The sequence below is a fragment of the Rhincodon typus genome, chromosome 28, assembly GCF_021869965.1.
Source record: "Rhincodon typus isolate 14 chromosome 28, sRhiTyp1.1, whole genome shotgun sequence".
NCBI classification, from domain to species: domain Eukaryota; kingdom Metazoa; phylum Chordata; class Chondrichthyes; order Orectolobiformes; family Rhincodontidae; genus Rhincodon; species Rhincodon typus.
Genome location: NC_063359.1, coordinates 12,465,755 through 12,485,631, shown reverse-complemented (window position 1 = coordinate 12,485,631; position 19,877 = coordinate 12,465,755). Strand labels below are relative to the sequence as shown.

At 40.3% G+C, this 19,877-nt stretch overlaps 1 protein-coding gene across 1 annotated transcript in view; it reads right to left on the bottom strand.

The window, feature by feature from the left end:
• Positions 1-19,877, bottom strand: part of LOC109912707 (astrotactin-2-like) — a 1,431,562-nt gene that overhangs the window by 1,023,218 nt on the left and 388,467 nt on the right. The gene's annotated exons all lie outside the window — the stretch shown is intronic.

Below are 19,877 nucleotides of genomic sequence, written 5' to 3'. Positions count from 1 at the left end.
ACGCACAGCAAAGTAAACACATTTTATTTGCATGACAGCTGAAAGTTTACTTTCACATGTTTTTTTCTACCAGGACATCAATATTTTCTAGTAAATTTCCCAATGCATCTTCACAAGAATGACAACATAGCTATTTGTTAGCAAAACAAATGAATGACTGAAAAACCCCTTGTATTTTATTCTTCTGATTTCTTTATGCCTTTACTATTTTGGTACCCAAGTGTAAGCCAGATTTCATTCAATTACTAACACAAAAGTGAGTGAAATGTTTATTCAATGCCATTTTGGCTTTGCTAGCAGATAATGCTGTCAGTTGCAGGATAAACACAGAAGTACCTGATGTTGCATGAAGTCAACACCATTCACTTACATCATTCCAATTTCACTCATCCAATGAAATTTAATGCCTCCATTCTCTTCCTCATGGCAAGAACATGACATGTGATTTTACTTCACAGTGATATTCTTTTTGAAGTGTAAATACCACCTGAATTCAGACACAGTATACGAAGTTGTCATTAACTAAGCCAATCAAATATTTGGTACACCTCAAGTGGATTTGACCTTCTGCCAAAACAAACTATTTCAGCCTTGTAAAGATCATTGCCAAAGCCCTATTGGGAATATATGCACTGTGTATTTGGACACCTGTATGCTGACACTTTGTTATAATGAATTAAATTTTTAGTTTAAATATTTTTGCCAATTTCCTTGTCCGATATAGTGGATGCAACGCAGGTGGAAAAGGGCTGCGCTGTCTGACAAAATGGTACAGAGACTTATTCTTACATCAAAATGCAAACAACAGAGTGATCAACTGGTACAAATATCTGATAGAGACAAGTCTGTCATATGGTATGATCATCCTCAGGCTCCTTTGGTTTGTGAAAGAACATTTAATGTCTTTGTCTGGAGAAGCACTGAAAATGGTAAAGTTAATTCTGTCAAACAGAGTTGAAGGTGGGAACATGGTTGGCATACAAGACTAAAGATTGGAGGATATTTCAAAATGCTGTACTTTTCTGATTGTGCATTGTTGTTTCCTGATCAAATCACATACTTCATTTCCAACTCCTACACTTCAACATACCAGCTTTAGCTGCCTCTTAGTCATTGCAGAATCCATACATGGAATTCAAAATATCATGCTGCCAGTAATCAACTATCCAAAATATATTCACACAAATCTTCCTTCAGCTAAAAGATAGCAATTTTCTTTTGGAAATTTCTGCAATACACGATGTTTCTTCTCTGATTTATTGAAACATTCTCTGAGGATATTAGTCTAAGTGGAATTGTAAATATTTTTTTATTTCCTATTTTGCAGTTACCGGGAATGGTGAGCTTATCTGAATGCAGCTCACTCTGCACGGTTTGTACAATATTCAAACAGAACAGAACAACATAGAACATGGTAAAGAAACAGAATGCTAATGATGAGAAGCTGAGGAAGAAAACGCTCAATTTTGGCATATTCCTAACTAGGTCTATCTTTTGAAAGAATATTGAAGCCATGTATTTTTGCAACATGATTGGCTCCACATTAGATATCGGAAGTTACTTATTCCAGTGGGATCTTTTCCATTCATATTTTTAACCCTCTTCAAGTAAAGGAAGTTAAACACAGAACAAATATGTATGATTAGTCTTGTTGCTGGAGGTTGGGTATCACAACATTTTAAGCTGTCTGAAAATTTCTCTCCTTAAATTTCCTGTTTCAAATTTAAACAATCCACTGGAAGCCTATCAGTAAAACTGTTGTGTTTTGGTGAAGCCAGTATGTGGAGACAACTACAATTCAGTTGAAGAAGGGAATGCATTTAAAGGAATGACTTTGGATGTGGAAGTTGTATAGCCCTCATATTAAGAGTACACAGGGAAGTATAATTTTTAAAACTTGGTGGTGATGTTTGTAATATTTAAGTTGGGGTTGCTTTCCTTAGAGCAGAGAAGGTTGAGGGGGATGCTGATTGAGATGTATAAGATTATGAGGGGTGTAGACAGAGACTTTTCCCCTTAGTACCAGAATCAATAATGAGGGGCATACAAATAAAATAAGGGGCAAGAGGTTCAAAGGAGACTTAAGGAAGAAGTTTTTCACCTAGAGGGTGGTAAGTATCTGGAACTAAGTGCTTGAAAGGGTGCAGGGGCAGGAATAATTACAATATTTAAGAAGTATTTAGATGAACACCTGAAATGCCAATGCTATGCATGGAAAATGGGATGAGAGTTGATGGATGCTTGATGATTAGGCATGTGCACAGTGGGTTGAAGAGCCTGTTTCTGAGCTGTAAGATTCTGTGACTCTGTAAGACAATGAACCTTAAGGTAAATTTTACAAGATACAAAGAAAATACGCTCTGCTGGGTGGTGATAAGGCAACGTTGAAGGCAATAACATCTATTAGAATAGACAAGAAAGAAAAGGAATTGAGTGCTTTAGTCGATATTACAATACCACAAAGGCAGTAAATGTGATGTGAAGGTGCGCTTGAGGGCAGTTCAGTAGTAAACTAGAAACATTACACTTGTTTTAAACAAGGCCATTACATTCCTGCATCAATACAATAATGCTCAGTTATGATCCCTAACTTTGTGGGTGTGTCAAAGTTCTGAAGAATGCTGAGAGTAAAAGCCGCCGTAATTATACATATATTCAGAAGTTGAGACAAAATCAAAAATCATACAACACCAAGTGATAGTCCAACAGGTTTATTTGAAATCACAAGCTTTTGGAGCATAGCCCCCACTGTCGGGTGTAGTGAGAGGAGAGCACACAGACTCAGAGTTTTTCAGCAGAGAGATCAAAGGATCATACAACTGGTGTGAGTGGAATGAACAAACTCATACCAGTTGTATGATCCTTTGATCTCTCTGCCCTTCATTTCTCAGCCTATAAACTCCGTCTGTGTGTCCTCCTCCACTGCACCTGACAAATGGGCTGCACTCTGAAAGCTTGTGAATTCAAATAAACCTGTTGGACTACAATCTGGTGTTGTGCAATTTTTAACTTTGTCCATCCCAGTCCAACACTGGCACCTCCACATCTTGAGGACAAAATAACAGCAAACTATCAGTGGTTGCGATCATTCGAGAATAAATTAGACAGCAAATAGAGTCACCCACACAAATGTTGTCAAACATAGAAATCAGGAAGGTTCTGTCCAAGTTGCCTTGTTCCTTCAGAAGCTGAGTCAAATTGGTAGCTCACAGAGAGGCAATATTTAGAGCACAGACTGCCTAATCACTGCAACTTCTACTGCAAAACACCCAAGAAAATGTGTGAACAAGCAAAATCATAATGAATGACTGGCAACATTTGCTCACCAACCTCTTTCCTGCCCCTTGTTGAGGTTATATGTTTCGCTTGCTTAAAATTTTGAAGGACCTAAATTCTGTACAGGTGGAGTGATAGAAAAAAGAAACTATAAAAAGACATGAATTAGACACAAGAAAGTATTTCATTTTTTTCTAGAGAGTGGGACAGATGGTTGGCTCTTGTGGATTTGTTATTTATGTTTTCCAAAATGAAATGAAACATGTTTCTAGCAGTAGAAGATATTTTAATTTATGCAAAGCCAGTGAAGATTAGTTGTAATGAATGATATCAGCACTAACAATCATCCAGAACATTTGGAAGTGATATAGAAATTTCCACGCATTTTTCTACAATTGATCTTCTCTTTAATTTCTCAGTTTTTCACCTTTCCCAACATATGTTACACCTGTGAAGTGGTTTGCTAGACAATGCTGTTGCATCATGTCTGCAAGGCAGGTGACAGACAAAGTGATTGTTTTTATCTACCCTCCCGTCTCATCCATTATTATATGTCTGCAAGTAGTACCCTGGAGGCAAAATCTGAATGGGTAATGACAGTCATGTATGATACTGATTAGGCAGTGCAGTTAGCAGCAGATCAGTTGCCTTTGGGGTAATAATCTATCTACCAACCAGCAATGTGAATTCCCTCTCCTTTGACTACTCTGTACCCTCTACCTTAGAAATACCAAGCTAGTAAAGATATTCTCTCTAAATGCAATTCACGGGAAAATTCTGAAGCAACTACAAAATTGCCATGCTAAGAATCTTAATGAAAACAAGTATGGAATCCCATCAGATATAAAATAAGACAAACTCTAATCTATTACTCTTGGAATAGTGTTTTAAGAGTGATATGGTGGCTCAGTGGTTAGCACTGCTGCCTCACAGTGCCAGGGATCTGGGTTTGATTCCACCCTTGAGCGACTGCCTGCGTGGGATTTGTACCTTCTCCCTGTGTCCGTGTGAGGGTTTCCTCTTGGTGTTCCAATTTCCTCCCACAGTCCAAAGATGTACAGGTTAGGTGGACTAGCCATGATAAAATGCGCACAGTGCACAGGCCAGGTGGGTTGGCCATGGGAAATGCAGGGGCAGGGGTGTGGGTCTGGGTGGGATGTGCTTCAGAGGCTCAGTGTAGACTTGATGGGCTAAATGGCCTGCTTCCACACTGTAGGATTCTAAGGAGGTGATCCTGATGATGTGTTGCAGGAATGTCGATGTTATTAATAAAATGGCTCCAGCCAAGTTGGCGACTGGGTGCTTTTAATCAAATGTAAGTTCATCTCACTGCAATTTATTCCCAGCTTCCATCTTTTGTGACAATAACCAAGTTGCCAGCCTCAATTATAAAGGTACCTTTAAAGGGCACAATTCCAGAGGTGAGAAGGGACTACCAGTGACTGAAGCTAAAAATGATGAGCAGAAAGGGTGATTTGAAGGTATCAAGAATAGTAGAGCAGTGCACTAAGATAACAGGGAAGGGCACTGAATCAGATAGTTCAGGCCAATGTACTAATGCAGAGAGAAGAGACACTGTTAAATTCTGCTAACATTGGTCAATGAACAAAGGACAAGTTTGTGAGATCTGTTAAATTTCTTGCTCTTAAGAATGGTCTAATGTTTCTTAACAAATCCCTCATTACTTTTCTCTGCTCCTTCTCAGCGTTGTTGGAAGTCAGCAAGAACATGCCATAATAAATAATAAGCACATCACTTGCTGGAGAAAATGCACAGACAGCAAAGTCATGGCAAAAAATGGATTCAATCAGCCATCCTCTCAGCTGAAGAAAGTGCGTGTGAGGGGATGAGCTGTGGAGATTACTGTGGAGCATGTTTAAAATAGAAATAATCCTTAATCTTGAATTGCAACAGCAGCAAACCACTCAGGTGGCAAGAAGTTGACAGAACATATACATTTTCATTCTGTTTCTTTCGCCATTCCCTGCAGTCATCTTAAATCCCTAAACACGATGATGGTGCATGATAACAATACTTAACCCATTACACCAGAAGGTGCCAAGAAAATGATGTGTCCTCTGCAATTTTGATGTCTGCAAAAATGATAACACTGAATTGTTGCAGTACAGGAGCCCATCATTTCTGCACGAGCTCTTTCAGTGTTTTAACTTATTACCAATCTCCTGCCTTTTCCACACAAGCCTGTACAATGGATGAAATTGTATAGGGTCTGAGCGGTGTGGTTTATGTGGAGGGTCTGTGGCAGAATTGGACAACAAAGTGTGGTAGATCACTTTGCAGAAGCTGACATTGTCCATGACAAAGCTCAGCTACGGTGGACGCTACAAGCGAAATGGGGCCTCACTCCTTTTTCCAATAGAGGAGAAGTGGATGCAGCAGACAATTATTGCGTATTATATTTTTTTCATCATGATGCCCAGAACTGGTTGGCTTTGTGGGGGTGAAGAGATCAGCTTCAGTTGGCTTCATTTCTGTCTCCTTTTCCTTCCTGTAGAAGAAATCTCACGTTGGTGTTGTATTGGCATAAATGTTTGCTTGTATGTGATGTTTCCCCACTGTACAAATGATAAGATGTGAATCTACGGTAGATATTGGGGAGAGAGTAGCACTCAGCTCGAGGGTACTTAGTTGGGATGCAGTAAGGTACAGGTAAAATGTGTAGCCTTGCGGTTACAGCGTGATGAGGGTGAAACAACAGGGTTGTATGTGTGACAGGGTATCAGCTATGCCACGTTTGTGCTGTGGGCAGTGTGGGTATGTGGCAGTGTGACATGTGACATTACTGATGAGGTGCAATGTCAGGTTGCTAAACCTTATGTAGGCCTATCAATGATGGTGTGGGCACAGGTGTTGCAAGGCTAATATTTCAGGTCCAATGACCCTTCTTCTGAACATATTTATGACCAAATTATGATCTCGTTCACAAGTGCTCTACACCCACCCCATTAAATCATTACACGGTCTTAAACACCTTAACTGGACTTCTCTTTAGCCCCAAGCTATTTAAAAATTGCCAGTCGGTAAAAACTCTCAGCTGTGGTAGAAGTCTAGCAACTCCCTTAAGCACTATTTCTAGCGACTTTGTGTCATATTGAGACCAGACATGTTCGCCATACTTACGTTTAAGCAAGTTTTTGTACAATTTCAAAATACATTTCCTGCTTTTTGATTTGATCCTTTTGGAAATGAACCCCATGCTTGTATGCTTTTTGGCCGCCTCAATAATTTGCATCCCAATTCCCAATTTTTAATGATCTGCTTATTAGTACTCTCAGATTTTGCTGTTCCCCTGTCTCATTTAGAAACAAAATGGGACTAGGCTTTCACAACTGGCTCATGAACAGCAATTCAGGTTGTTTCCCACTGTCACGCTCCCAAGGTTTAAGCAAGTTATTTTCACTCTGCAAAGTTGGGTTGGATTGTGGTCATCGTTTCCTGACAAAGGTCCAAGATGGGAATGCAGGGAGGTGGACGCTGAAGCCAGCAGGTCTGAAAGCTTGCCACCATTCACTGGAACATCACTCTAGTCCCTGGATGACTTCTAGTTCCTATTTCTTAAGGTCCAACTCTTGCTTTTACATCTGATGCCTATTGTCTGTAGGATGAGCGGTGATTGTTCTATTCCTTGCTAAATTAGTGGCTGCTGCTCGAGGCATGTATGATAATGTGACAGATATTTGCTGGTGTAGTCCGACACACAAAACCCGAACAACAATGTATTGTGTGCAATTCTGGTTGTCCTGTTATGGGAAGGATATTATTAAACTAGAGAGAGCTCAGAAAAGATTTACGATGATGTTGCTGGGAATGGTGGGTTTGAGATATAAAAATTGACTGGAAAGGCTGGGCCATTTTTTATTGGAAGTTGAGGGTTGACATTAATGAGGTTTATAAAGTTAAGAAGGGAATAGATAATGTGAATGACAAGGGTCTTTTCCCTCGGGTAGGGGAGTTCAAAACTAGGTGGCATATTTTTATGGCAAGAGGAGAAAGATTTAAAAAGGACACGAGGGGCAACTTTTTTTTTTACAGACAGTGGTTCATGCGTGGAATGAACCATCAGAGATAGTGTTGGATGCAGGTACAGTTACAACATTTACAAGATAAGTTCATGAGTAAGGAAAAGTTTGGAAGGGTATGGGCCAAATGCAGGCAAATGGTAGGAGTTTAATTTGGAAACATGGTCGGTGTGGACTGGTTGGATCGAAGGGTCTTTTTCCATGCTGTAATACTCTACGACACTGTAAAAAGTTCATGAAATGGGCTTTACCTTCTTTGAAGGAAGTATTCTCTGATCTAGATGTTGCATTGCATATATAGCATTTCACAACAGAAGTCTGGTCAAGTGTTGCCAGTCTTATGAAAAATACGTGGCAAAGGTAGATCTTCACTAATGTACCCGGGTAAGGCACAGTTGCCATAGCCCCAGAGGACCATAGGGCTGCTCGATCATTACAGAACCAGAGAGATGACTAATGGTGTTTTAATCTGTGAGTCACTACGCCTCAGTTGACAATGTGTGACCTTACGGTAATCTCAGTTGGTGCAGGAATTATTGTTGGCGTGACTCTGCCTTGCAGACCAGCTGTCCAGTGAACTGAGCTAAGTCAGGTACATGCTGTGGAACCTATAGACACTAGCCCAGGAGTAGTATAGGGACAGTCACAATACTTCTCAGGTTATTTCACTGGCATCATTTGTCTCTTACAAGCCTCTCAGCTTTGTCATTCAAAAGGAATATCCACTTTGTCTTCTTTCTGTTATATTATCTGCAACAGCAACCAAAAATAATCAACTTATGGAGCAATACGCAACATCAGACTGAGGTAAAGACACTTGATCTTCTACAATTCAGAAGCTTGTTTCAAGAAGTTGAGTTCTTTGAGTTGCCAGCATCTACATGACTGAGCAAGGCACATGCCTTACCTAACACAAAATCTGGTGTGCAATACCTAATAAATGTATGCAGACATTAAAATCAAGTTATGCATTAATACAGTCAGTGATACAGTCTCATGATATTTCCCTGAAAGACCCATTGGAAAATCAGCTGGCCCATGTATTGTATCAAATTTTACTCCATATCAGCTACTGCACAGTCACACATAATCCAGCTGCAGCATTTTTACAACACAGTCATTTCACATCTGGTCAAATAATGTTTATTCTAAGTTAATGTTTCCTTGACTGTCAAACCAAGAAATTTTTTGAAGGACACCAGCCTATTTATAGGAAGCCAGGAGCAATACACTTAAGGAAAAATATTTTTTCCTTACTTTCTAGCTGCTGAAATGATTTGCTGCAAACAGAACAGGTACATAAAATAAAAGTAGTAAACTAACTGCTTACATTTCACTGCCAAGGTTACATCTCAGGGGGAGCACATTTGATCCAATGTTTCTCTGCTAGCTTTTTGACAGAACAATCCAAACCAAATTGCATTCTCTTGCTCTCTCTTCATAGCCCTGCATCATTTACTGCTTGAAATATTTATTCACTCTTCCCTTGAAAGATGAAATGGTGTCTGTTACAAACATGTGCCCTCTAGCAAACCATCCTATTCTCCAACAATTTCTCTTCAACACATTAATCATTCTTAATGACAGTTTAAACTGATGACCCTTCAACAAGATGCAAATTGTTTTCCGCTAATTCAATATGTAAAGACATTTATTAAATTTCCTTTTCGCCACCTCTAGTTCAGAGGAAATAGTTCTCTTTATCTCAAGTCTCTTAGTACCATTGTTTCTCATCCTCGACACTAACCGAGAGAAATTTATATTCTGTTCTTTCTGGCTCCATTCCGTTAGGTCAAATTTGGGTGAGGAAACTCCCTGCTGATTTTTATTGACTTACCACCCCTCTGCAGAGGAATCAGTGCTCCTCCATGTTGAACACCACTTAAAAGAAGCACTGGCCAGGATGCAGACTATATTCTAGGCCAAGGACATCAAGGTCCATCAGGAAAAGAGGCTCAGCCACACCAAGTGGTCAGGTTGGTCAAGTATCAAAATATATTCCAAATAAAAATCGTCCTATACAAGTGCCAGGCAACAACTGTCTCCAACAAAAGGAGAATCTAACCATCTTTCCTTCACATTCAATGGCATTATCATTACTAAATCCCTGACAACCAACATCCTGAAAGTTACCCTTGATCAGAAACTTAACTGGATTATCATCATTTAAGTACTGTCACATTACAGTAGGTCAGGGGCTAGGAATCTTGCAGTGAGTAACTCACATCTGACTCCCCAAAGCCTGTCCATCATTGACAAGATGCAAGACAGGAGTCTCAAGGAATATATCCTGCTTGCCTGGATGAGTGCAGCTCCAACTACACTCATGAAGTTTGTCACCATTCAGGGAAAAGCAGCCCACTTGAATGGAGCAACATCCAATCCCTCCAACACTGGCACTCAGTAGCAGTAGTGTGTACCATCTACAAGATGCAGGGCAGAAATTCCCCCAAGGATCCTTAGACAGAATGTTGCAAACCCACAACCATATAGAAGGACAAGGGCAGCAGATACACAGGAACACCACAACCTGCAAGTTACCTCCAAGCCACTTACTATCCAGACTGTCATCTTTTAAGTGCTGTCACATTACAGCAGGTCAGGGGCTCCATTCCTTCAGTATCCCTGGGGCAAAGTCTTCGAACTACCTTCGTAACAGTATTGTGGATCTACCTACACAAACAAAACTGCAACGGTTTAAGATGATAGCCTTGAGAAAGTGGTGATGAGCTAAGCAGAGATGGGCAAAACGTGCTGGCCGAGCCAGCAACAGCCACACACCATGAATGAAAAATGAACAAAATATACTGGAGGAAACAATGCACAAGAAGTCAAAATATATTATTTGCCTTGAATCTTGGATGATATTCTGAATCAATCATATTAAACTGTTTCTACTGACAGTGAGAGACCTGCAGCCATTAGCACTTCACCCTAACATTAAAACAGAAATTTTCCTGAAAATGCAAAATCCCATACTTGAGCCACGACCAGAACAGTTCAAGTGGGGACACAATTAAAATCTTTCCTGAATCCCAGTGAGAACAACCTGCCTTATCCAAGTAAACTCAATGGATCAATTTTTACTTTTCACCTCCTACATATTCTTATTTCCCTCTTGTACAGTTGCTTGCCAATAGGCACAGTGTAATTTTTTTAAGGCATGCATGCTTAGACCTCTAGTGAATATTTCATAGGGCTGTGATTCAGGATCTGGTTCAGATCACTAATTCCTTGAAAATATGGCCATTACCTAGGTAGATGGTCTCCGGAGTTCTCATTAAAATTGGACCACACAGGCAGAAGTCTGCTTATGTGCAAAGTCTCCATTGTTTTCTTTTTCGCCTCTTCATTAAGAACAAGAGAGTTTTACTTGGATTGTGAAAGAAATACATGGGGTTGGCATCATGCCTTATGATATTATGATATGACCAGTGGACATAATCAAAATCACAAGATGCCATCACCAAATCACCAGATAGGCTTCTTCAATGAACTCAATCTGTGATTAACATTGTCATCACTCAGCAATTTACCTACCTCTTCTGTGGGAGCAAATTACTGTTAGAGCTTCCATCTACTGCTCCCGGGCTCCCATTATTCACACATGAGCTTTCTCATCAAATATAGGCAGGTGATTTGAAGTAAACGCATGGGGATAATTTAGCCGAAGCTGACAGGGTTATCTAATGGCTTTTAATAATGATCAATGATTAAACAGTCAAGTGTCTGCCAGCCAGTGCTCAGGCCAATGTTGTATTGATCCTATTATCACCATGTCACAGCCAGATAACAGCTCCAACTCCCGATCTGGAACTAAAATCTGTTGCCTTTATTCAAGCACAAAGCTGACTAAGTAAATATGATACAATCCCCAAGAATGAAACGTTCCTAATCAAAATTTCCCATTGAAGGATGACCCTTTATACATCTTCTATTTTCCCAAGTGTTATTGCAGAATATTGCAGCCACGATCTTAATTTACTCAAAGGGCAGGCAAATACATGAGAGAACAAAGACACTTATCACACGATAATACACTGTACAGGAAGTGTACAGCTGTTCTGATCTCCAGCTGTGCAAAGCTCCAGCTGCTTCAAAATAAAAGAACAATTTCCAAAGTAAACCAGACCAACCAATTACACTGACAATAACATATAATTATAACAATGGCATGAAAGTAACATTCTCCTGCACATTCAGTTGCAGATTACTCAAATAATGTTTAATATGAGAGGAGATGGGCATAGTGACCTTGGTACTCAAGTAGAGTTATGTGTCCTTGTGAGTGGTAGGGCAAATTGACAAGTTACTTAAAAAAAAAGCATATGGGTGACTTATAAATGGAGGTAGGGTGTATAAAAGTAATGACACCATGCTAAAATTATATAAATCACTGGTTAGTGCTCAGTTGGAAGAACATTGACAATTCTCAATACCACACTTCAGGAAAGACATACAGACCACAAGCAAAGGAGGTTTACCTGGATGCAATTTATAATACAAACAATGGTACTCAGGTCAAGATCTTCCAGAATATCCAGACAATTGTCTGACCTCGTGAATTGCAATCTACATGCACATTAACTCACTGATCTCCCAGGAGAGACATAAAGAAAATAAAAACTCAAGTAAACTTCAGAGAAAAAAACAGTGGAACATTCCTGCCTTGTGCATCTAAATGATCAAACTAGTCGAGGAGACTAATTTGGTCCTTCAGGCACTACCTTTTTTTTAAAAGAGGAGATATTCACCCCAACCAGAAATAGGTCCAGCAGTCCCATGCAGAGGTTCATGAGGTGACAACCTGGTCCTGATCACTTCATGATGAAATAAAAACCCTGCTGACGTCTAACACAGATCTAACCATATATAAGCTAAAGTTCTGACCCCATGAGTCTCCTTCACTCATTTAATTTCAGAAAATATACACAGTATACTCTCTTCATCATCTTATAGATCTCTGTCAGATTCAAAGTGTAAAATGTCAACTTTTTTACCCCATCATGTAGCAAAGATGATTTGGACTGGGAGTTAATCTAAGCACAAGAACATAAAAGCAGCAGGAGTAGACCACAATTGTGTAGTCCATTTGTTCTGCCTTTCCATATAAATCAAAGCTGATATTTAGCTTCACCTCCAATTTTCCGCCCAGTACACATGTCCCTCAATTCCCTGAAAGGCCAAAGGCCTGTCCATCACATTGATGCATCCATAGTACATTCGGTTAGGGCAATCCAAAGATCTATGGCCGTCTGAAGGGAAGAACCTTCTTATCATCTCAATCACAGTGATTGTCCCTTACTCTGAGATGGCATTCTTAGGTTCTGGATTTCTCAGTGTCAATATCCTTCAGATTTTTCCATGTTTCAAATGCAATGACTTCTCATTCTTCTAAACACCAGAAATTATAGGCCCAATTTACTCAACATCTCAATCCCCTCATCACAGGAAACATCCGAGTGATGAAGTTTGCTTTTATGTATTTTGCTAAGGGGAAAATATATAAACAGGACAAGTGGTCAATGCTCAATATCAATATTCCTCAACATTTCTTGTGTCTTTAATTTCTTGTGAATGTACTTTGAGAGGAAGAGGTGACCATCCTGGTTATCAATCATAGAGTCATAGGGATATACAGCACAGAAACAGACCTGTCAGTCCAACTTTCCATGCCAGCCAAATATCCTAAATAAATCTGGCCCCATTTGCCAGCATTTGGGCCATAGTCCTCCAACCTTTCCCATTCATAATCCCATCCAAATGCCTTTCAACATTGTAATTGTACCAGCTTCCACCACTTCCACTGGCAGCTCATTCCATACACGCACCAGCCTATGTGTGAAAAAGTTGCCCCTTAGGTCGCTGTTAAATCTTTCCCCTCTTACTTCAAACCTATGCCCTCTGGTTTTGGATGACCTTGACTATTTGCCCTATCCATGCCCCTCATGATTTTATAAACCCCTGAGGTCAAAAAGGAACCCACTCTACTCACTATTGTAGATTTACATAAGAAAACCAGTAATGTTACACTGGATTGCAGTTCATTACTTATTCAACTTTATCAGAAATGGCAAAAAGAGATAATCACATAAAAATCAACAAAAATGAATTAAAATTGTCACCAAAAATAAAATGAGGTGTTAATCAGCATTCTGACAAAAGGAAACAAAAAATGAAGTGCAGTTCAAACACGATTTAATCATAGAATTTTTGAAGATCACTATCTGTCTCAATAGTGTATAAAAACAGAATGTTGCCATTGGCAGAAAGGTCAGTAACCAGAGGACATATGTCTAAAGTGACTGGCAAAAAAAAAGCCAAAGATGAGATGTGAACGTTTTACTTGTACACATTTGGGACTTGCGACACACCACCTGAAAAGGTGGTAGAAACAAACTGATTAATGACATCCAAAGGGGAATTAGACAAATATTTAACAGGAAAAATTATAGTAATATAGTGAATGAAAAATTGATGGGGCTAATTATATCTGCCAATGAACAAACTAAGGTATGATGGACCAAATGGCCTCCTTTATGTTCTGCATCTTTGACAAGAGCCTAAGAAACATATTGGGCTGTTTTCTTTAGTCTTTGTGCAGAATGTATGAAAATGAAGAGGGAAAACCCTTTCTCATTAGTGCTGGCACAACTTATGCATGTGAAAACTCCAAACTGCGTCTCCCACTATCTCCCCAACCGTGAAAACAAGGAAGAGAAAAATACTTAATCTAATTTAAGAAGAAAGCAACATGTAGGAAATTCCTCTCCAACTCCCAATGGCATTGAAGTAGTTCCAGGATACAACTGTATCTGGGTGACATATTCTGCAATTGCCAACTACCTGCCATGCACAACAATGTCAGGTGCACTTAGGAACACACTGAACTCCCTTTTGGAAGGTTTACAGTGAATATCTCTCTAACCCATTCCCTCCCCCAACCACTGTCACATCCTCAAACTCAGTTCATCAGCCATATTCCAAAGGTCAATATCCCTTCATGGACACAGAAACTTTCCAACATCCAACCTAATTCAAGTCCTAAATGGCATCAAGACATATGGTTAGCGCTCCCTGATGGAACTAGCTCAAATAACCTTTATTGAATGCAATCATTTCATTATTTCATAGAATGTAATCAAATACCAATGAAGTCTTAAGGTTTTCTGAAGTATAAAGTTCCAATGCTCTAAACCTATTTAGTAACTCAGGGTCAATATGACACACAGACTTAACAGCAGCAATGAAACAGTGCTATGTTCAGTGTGAGCAGCTATCCCAATCATTTACGTCTATTTTCCCTTCCTTCCTAACCTATCAATCAGCTGACACCACGGACCATTCTTACCCAAGGCACTAGGTAAGCGACATGCACTAGCACTTTGTCAATGTCACTCAGAAAGCAGCTGCAGCGAGATGGTGATTCACCCTCAGCCCCTACAGGAAACCACCTGACTTCTGCTCAGCATGGTGAAGATCAGAGACTTATGTCCTATGTGCATTTGTCAAATAGCTGTCAGGCTATTAAACTAAAAGGGAGCTGACAAGACTAATGTACAAGACTGCATAATCTACCACTGCAGCATAGCAAGTAACAGCTTGTATAATAGAAGGGGTTACAACCTTATGGGAAGCAAACTGCTCTCTCCAGTAAAGCTGCAATACATTTTTGCACATGAAACAACTGATTCCAAGAAACAAACATCGGACTCTCATTTATAATCTTAAAAATATTTACTGTTGGTACCAACCGAAATTTCAAAGTTGATTGGTCTTGCAGAAGCTGCATAATCTGTGAAATTTAATGAGTACTGAACAATCTCCCATTCTAATTGCAGATGTTTTATACAGCAAGGATAACAGACAGAATGTGGATCTTTATGCTGGGGAAATCAATTCCTCCAGGCATTTGTTAAATTATAAAAAGAAAATGTTTCTTTGCATTTTCTCCAATGATTGCAATATATTGTGAATAAAACAAAAAGTCACTGGTTATCCCCGCCTGAATGCATTATCCTTAAAGAATGACATTACCACCAGGATTTGCTACAGCAGTCTGGCATTAGCACTGCAGTGCAGACTCCACATTTATTAGCCTGATATGTCCGTGAAGTGACAGCAACTGTGATCACAGCTCTGCTCATTAAAGTTTGCTAAAATTAGTAACATTATGACCCAGTGAGGTATTATTTGTTCGTTATTTTCCTTTTGGTACCTTCAATGTAGCAGTACTGCTCTTGCCTTCCGCTCAATCTTATTGCACAGGACGTTTTGTGCATGAAAGCATTTTGGGTAAGGTCAAGTATAATCTCCAACGCATGGGAAGTCCTGGCTTGTGACAGATCAAAATGGAGAAGACTCGTTTGGGAAGGCCACTGAACAAATCAAGAGACTTTATGGGAAGTGTGCAGAGATGAAGTCAAGGCATGGGAGCGAACACACAAGCCTCCACAAAGTATTCTACCTTAGACTGCAGGCCCCACATGTGGCAAAAACCGACAGCCCATTTTGTTGGATTTATCGGCCATCCCAGAACCTATTGTATTGGAGTGGAAGCACGTTCATCCTTGATCCTGAAAGACTGCCGAAGAAGATTGACACTTTACAAATTTCAACTGCAGTACAATGAAGCTAGCTTTCCTGTTTCTGAACAGCAGCTCATTCTCACCCACACTGCACCCTAATTAGAATACAAGACTTTTTCATCAAAAGCCGGTGCTGAAAAATTTAATTTACTTAAAATTGTTACCACAATGGATCAGAACCATGAACACCATGGTTCTTTTTGTAAAAAAAAAATACAGCTACAGAAACGAACATCTGAATCTTCGAGAAGCCTGAACAGCATGAGCTATGGCGAGTGATCTCAGAGTTGTAAGAGAAGACAGGCAAAGTCTCACTAGGATTTGCCTATCAATGGGGGTTACTGCCCATGAATCTACAAATCTACAAAGCTCTTAATCTACAAATCTTGCCTCATTGATATGCAGCTTTTTATCTTCCCAAAGAAACTAGTCACTGACCATTTCCAATACGAAAATCAGAGCAGTTACCTGGCGACTTCATTAAACCACTTGCTCCTTCCAGTGCTCCATTGTGGACACTTGGCACCAACATCTCATGGATAGCATCGCAAAGGCCACAACCCTCAACCCCAACACATCCACAGGCACTGGCATCCAACATGCGCCAAGCTCCTTGCATCATCATGGTACGTCTCCAATGCACTTGGAGTATGCGTCTGCACTTTAAGGCTGAACCTTCGGGCACACCAGCACCCATCACTGCAATGCTACTGCTGCAAGGATCCATTATGCACAGGCCTCAAGTTCATGGATTAGACCAGGCTCCACTTCAAGTCTTTGTCTTGTTTTCTTAGTGCTCATTCATTTTAAGTTTATCCGGTTGCTCACAACGTAGCTGCCTTTACTGGCACAGCCCTGTCCTGCCGTGCTGCAATATAGCCCCTCAGCTTGACCTAACAGGCTGATGACTTCTTATTCCTTTGTTTTTTAATGCAGGCACAAATTCAGGAAGTTTCACTTGTCTAGTCCAGGGAAAAACTCTTCAGTCAGGATGCCCTGACGTAGTATACCAAAGACAGCTTTTGATACCTGTCCAGTGGCGAGGACCACTTAGGATAGCCAGCAGTCAGGATCCTCTCCTCGTAAGAGGTAAGGAGCCTAATATTGGACAGCCCATCTAGACCCTTTCTGCCATACTATGGGCTGTTTTCTCCTGGATTGAGAGAAAGGTAGGTATTAAGGGAGACAAAAGTGGTTGGCATTGCTGTTAGTGATGGGTTAGGTGGGTTAGAATGGTGAGATTTTCTGAAGGGGTGAGTAGGCAGCATGGAGGGCATACGACTGGACAGGGAATTAGGTAGATGAGATTAAGTGAGGGAAGATGCATGTAATAGTGAGCAGGGTAGAGCATGAGCCTTGCTGGCAGATGGATATAGTACCAGAGATAGATTGAGCATGAGGTAACAAATAGAAGAAGGTGGAACTTACACTGGTAGAGTGCAGAAGGTCATTGACCTTTTGCTTCATTGCTGGGCATTCCTCCAGTTGGCTGAGACTGTAATGACCATGGTGGCAACCTCGGACCAGTCTGTCAGAGTCAGATAGCATGGCACCCTCTGGTCCTTGGAGAAGAGAATGTCTCTGATAGCATGGCACCCTCTGACACTTGGGGAAGAGAATGTCGCTGCTTTGCACCACCCCATAGGCACCAGTTTCCCTTCCCTATAACAACTGGAACATTAATGGTGCAGGGCAGCTCCAGAGTGACAGTACTTGCCTGAGTGCACAATGGGCCTTTTCAAAATGGCACGGGAGCCAAGGATGCCGGTCTATTCCAAGACATCGAGACAATTGCAAGTTCTTCTGGGTGAGCTGAAGTCCAGCTAGTATCAGACAAGATCTAGAACATCATTGGAAGCTGATGAGTTGGGGATGATAGCACGAGAAAACCGTCAAGGTCTTATACAGAGACATCCTCCATGAAAGTGATGAGGCTGACACTTTGCTAAACTATGACAAAATTTACAGCAAAATAACTAGAGGAGTAAATTCATGACTGGTTGGTAAACCTCTATGTTGACATGATGGAGTATAACACATAAAGGTTTTGAAGAAATTCAAACAGACTGGTCTGTGGTCTCTTGTGACGACAATAATAACAAAGGGCAATGACTCCCTGGTCAACAGCAAGCTACTCCCTGTGGATTATGTCCAAAGTGCAGAACCATTTTACTCTTTGAAGAATCCGCAAGGGAAGGACAGGAGTTAAAAAGCAAGTGTCACCTCTACTGGAGTGTACTAGTTGGACTGAATATTCTCATGGTACTAGCCTGCGCAGAGTGCTAGACTGCAGTGAAGTCTACACAGTCAAAAAACTACCCCCTGGTTGCCTCTGTCTCCCACTCTACATTCTAGAAGTCAGAAAAAGAGAACAGACTAACAAAGTGACTCTCTCCCAACCTGAATGTCAGAATTCAATCACATTTGAAAGGAATCACAAACAAGGAACCTCGAACAAAATTGACAAAACTTAGGGTCGTGAAACCAACCTGTTCAAGTACTAATGCCAACACTACCAGTAACCCCCATTGCAATAGCCACAAGACTAAACTATCTTTTCTTCATGAATAATACAGAGACTGATACATAGATCATTTTATTTTTTAAAATGCTGTATCTTTTTGGATTCTCTTCTTACTTCTACTCTAATAAAAGCAAAATATTGCGGGTGCTATAAATTTCAAATAAAAAGTGCCACAGAAACAAGGCAGGGCTGGTACCATCTGTCCAATGTGACTCTTTTGCAGATCTCAAGACGTGGGCAGACTTGCTGAGTTTCTCCATTACTTACTAATAGTGATTGTAACAAGGTCAGTGAGGTGGATCTCATAGAATACGAGTTCCTGATTGGGGCTGTTAACCTGGTCCAATCAGGGAGCCCAGGCGGACAGATATAAAAAGGGATGTCAGAGGTTCTGTTCACACTGAGAGCTGGCCCTGAGGAAGCCTGTCCAGTGTCTAGTACTGTGCACGTGTAAATAAAGGGTGACTTGGTAACGGGATACTGACCTCAGAGGAGTTATTTCAATTATTTTTCTTCCCTTTTTCTGCTTTGTGTATGTCTATTGGTATTAATATTTCTTCTGGTGTGTAGTAACTAATAAACTTACCCTTTTAATTAATTTAACAAAATCTGGTTAAAATGGCTTCTTTTTAAGGCATAAGTGCATTTGGTCTGGGAGACAGGGATACACAAGGGAAGAAGTTCTTCCTTAAATTAACTTTGTTGCAACCAACCATGAGATCGAGTGAATAAAGAAGGGAAGCCAGCTCATTCCTCCTCACCAGGGAGCTTAGCAGTTTAGGGTACCCTAGCTGGAACCATAAGGAAATGAATGGTTTCATTTGTGGTCTGGTCATAAACAGATCATCTGACAGCCCACCTTGCTTCTCTTGACTTTATCCAAAGCTGACAGTACATATTGTGGACTCGGAAATGAAAGTCTCTCTCTCTCTCAGGCACTATCTTGTTTGACTGTCTTCTTTCTGATGCTTTTGCATAAAGAACTTGATATAATTCGCACAAAATGGATGTTGTTTGCACTTTGCAAATTGGTCTTCCAATTTCCATCGATGATAAAACGTTGATAAAGGAAGAAACAGCTACTGCAGTCCAGGCAGCTGAGAGTCGTCAGGCTTTTTTGAAGTTACAAACACAAATTTGAAGCAATCTCTTCAATAACTTTATCCTAATGGTTTTACCCCAATGAAATATATACAATCACACAACCAGATTTTTGTGAGTCATTTGCAGGCATCTGCAAGCAAGTTATCGTATGACTGCAGTGTATGTTAAATATTGTACACCCAATTTCAATTGAGATGTGTCACATTTTAACAATAAATCAACATCTCAGTCTGTAACAAAGAGTCAGCCACAGAAAATGTTGGGACGTTACATGAAAATGGCTGTGACATTTGACAGCCTATTGACGATATTGTAAAACTGAACTTTCACATTTCTTTTCGCAAT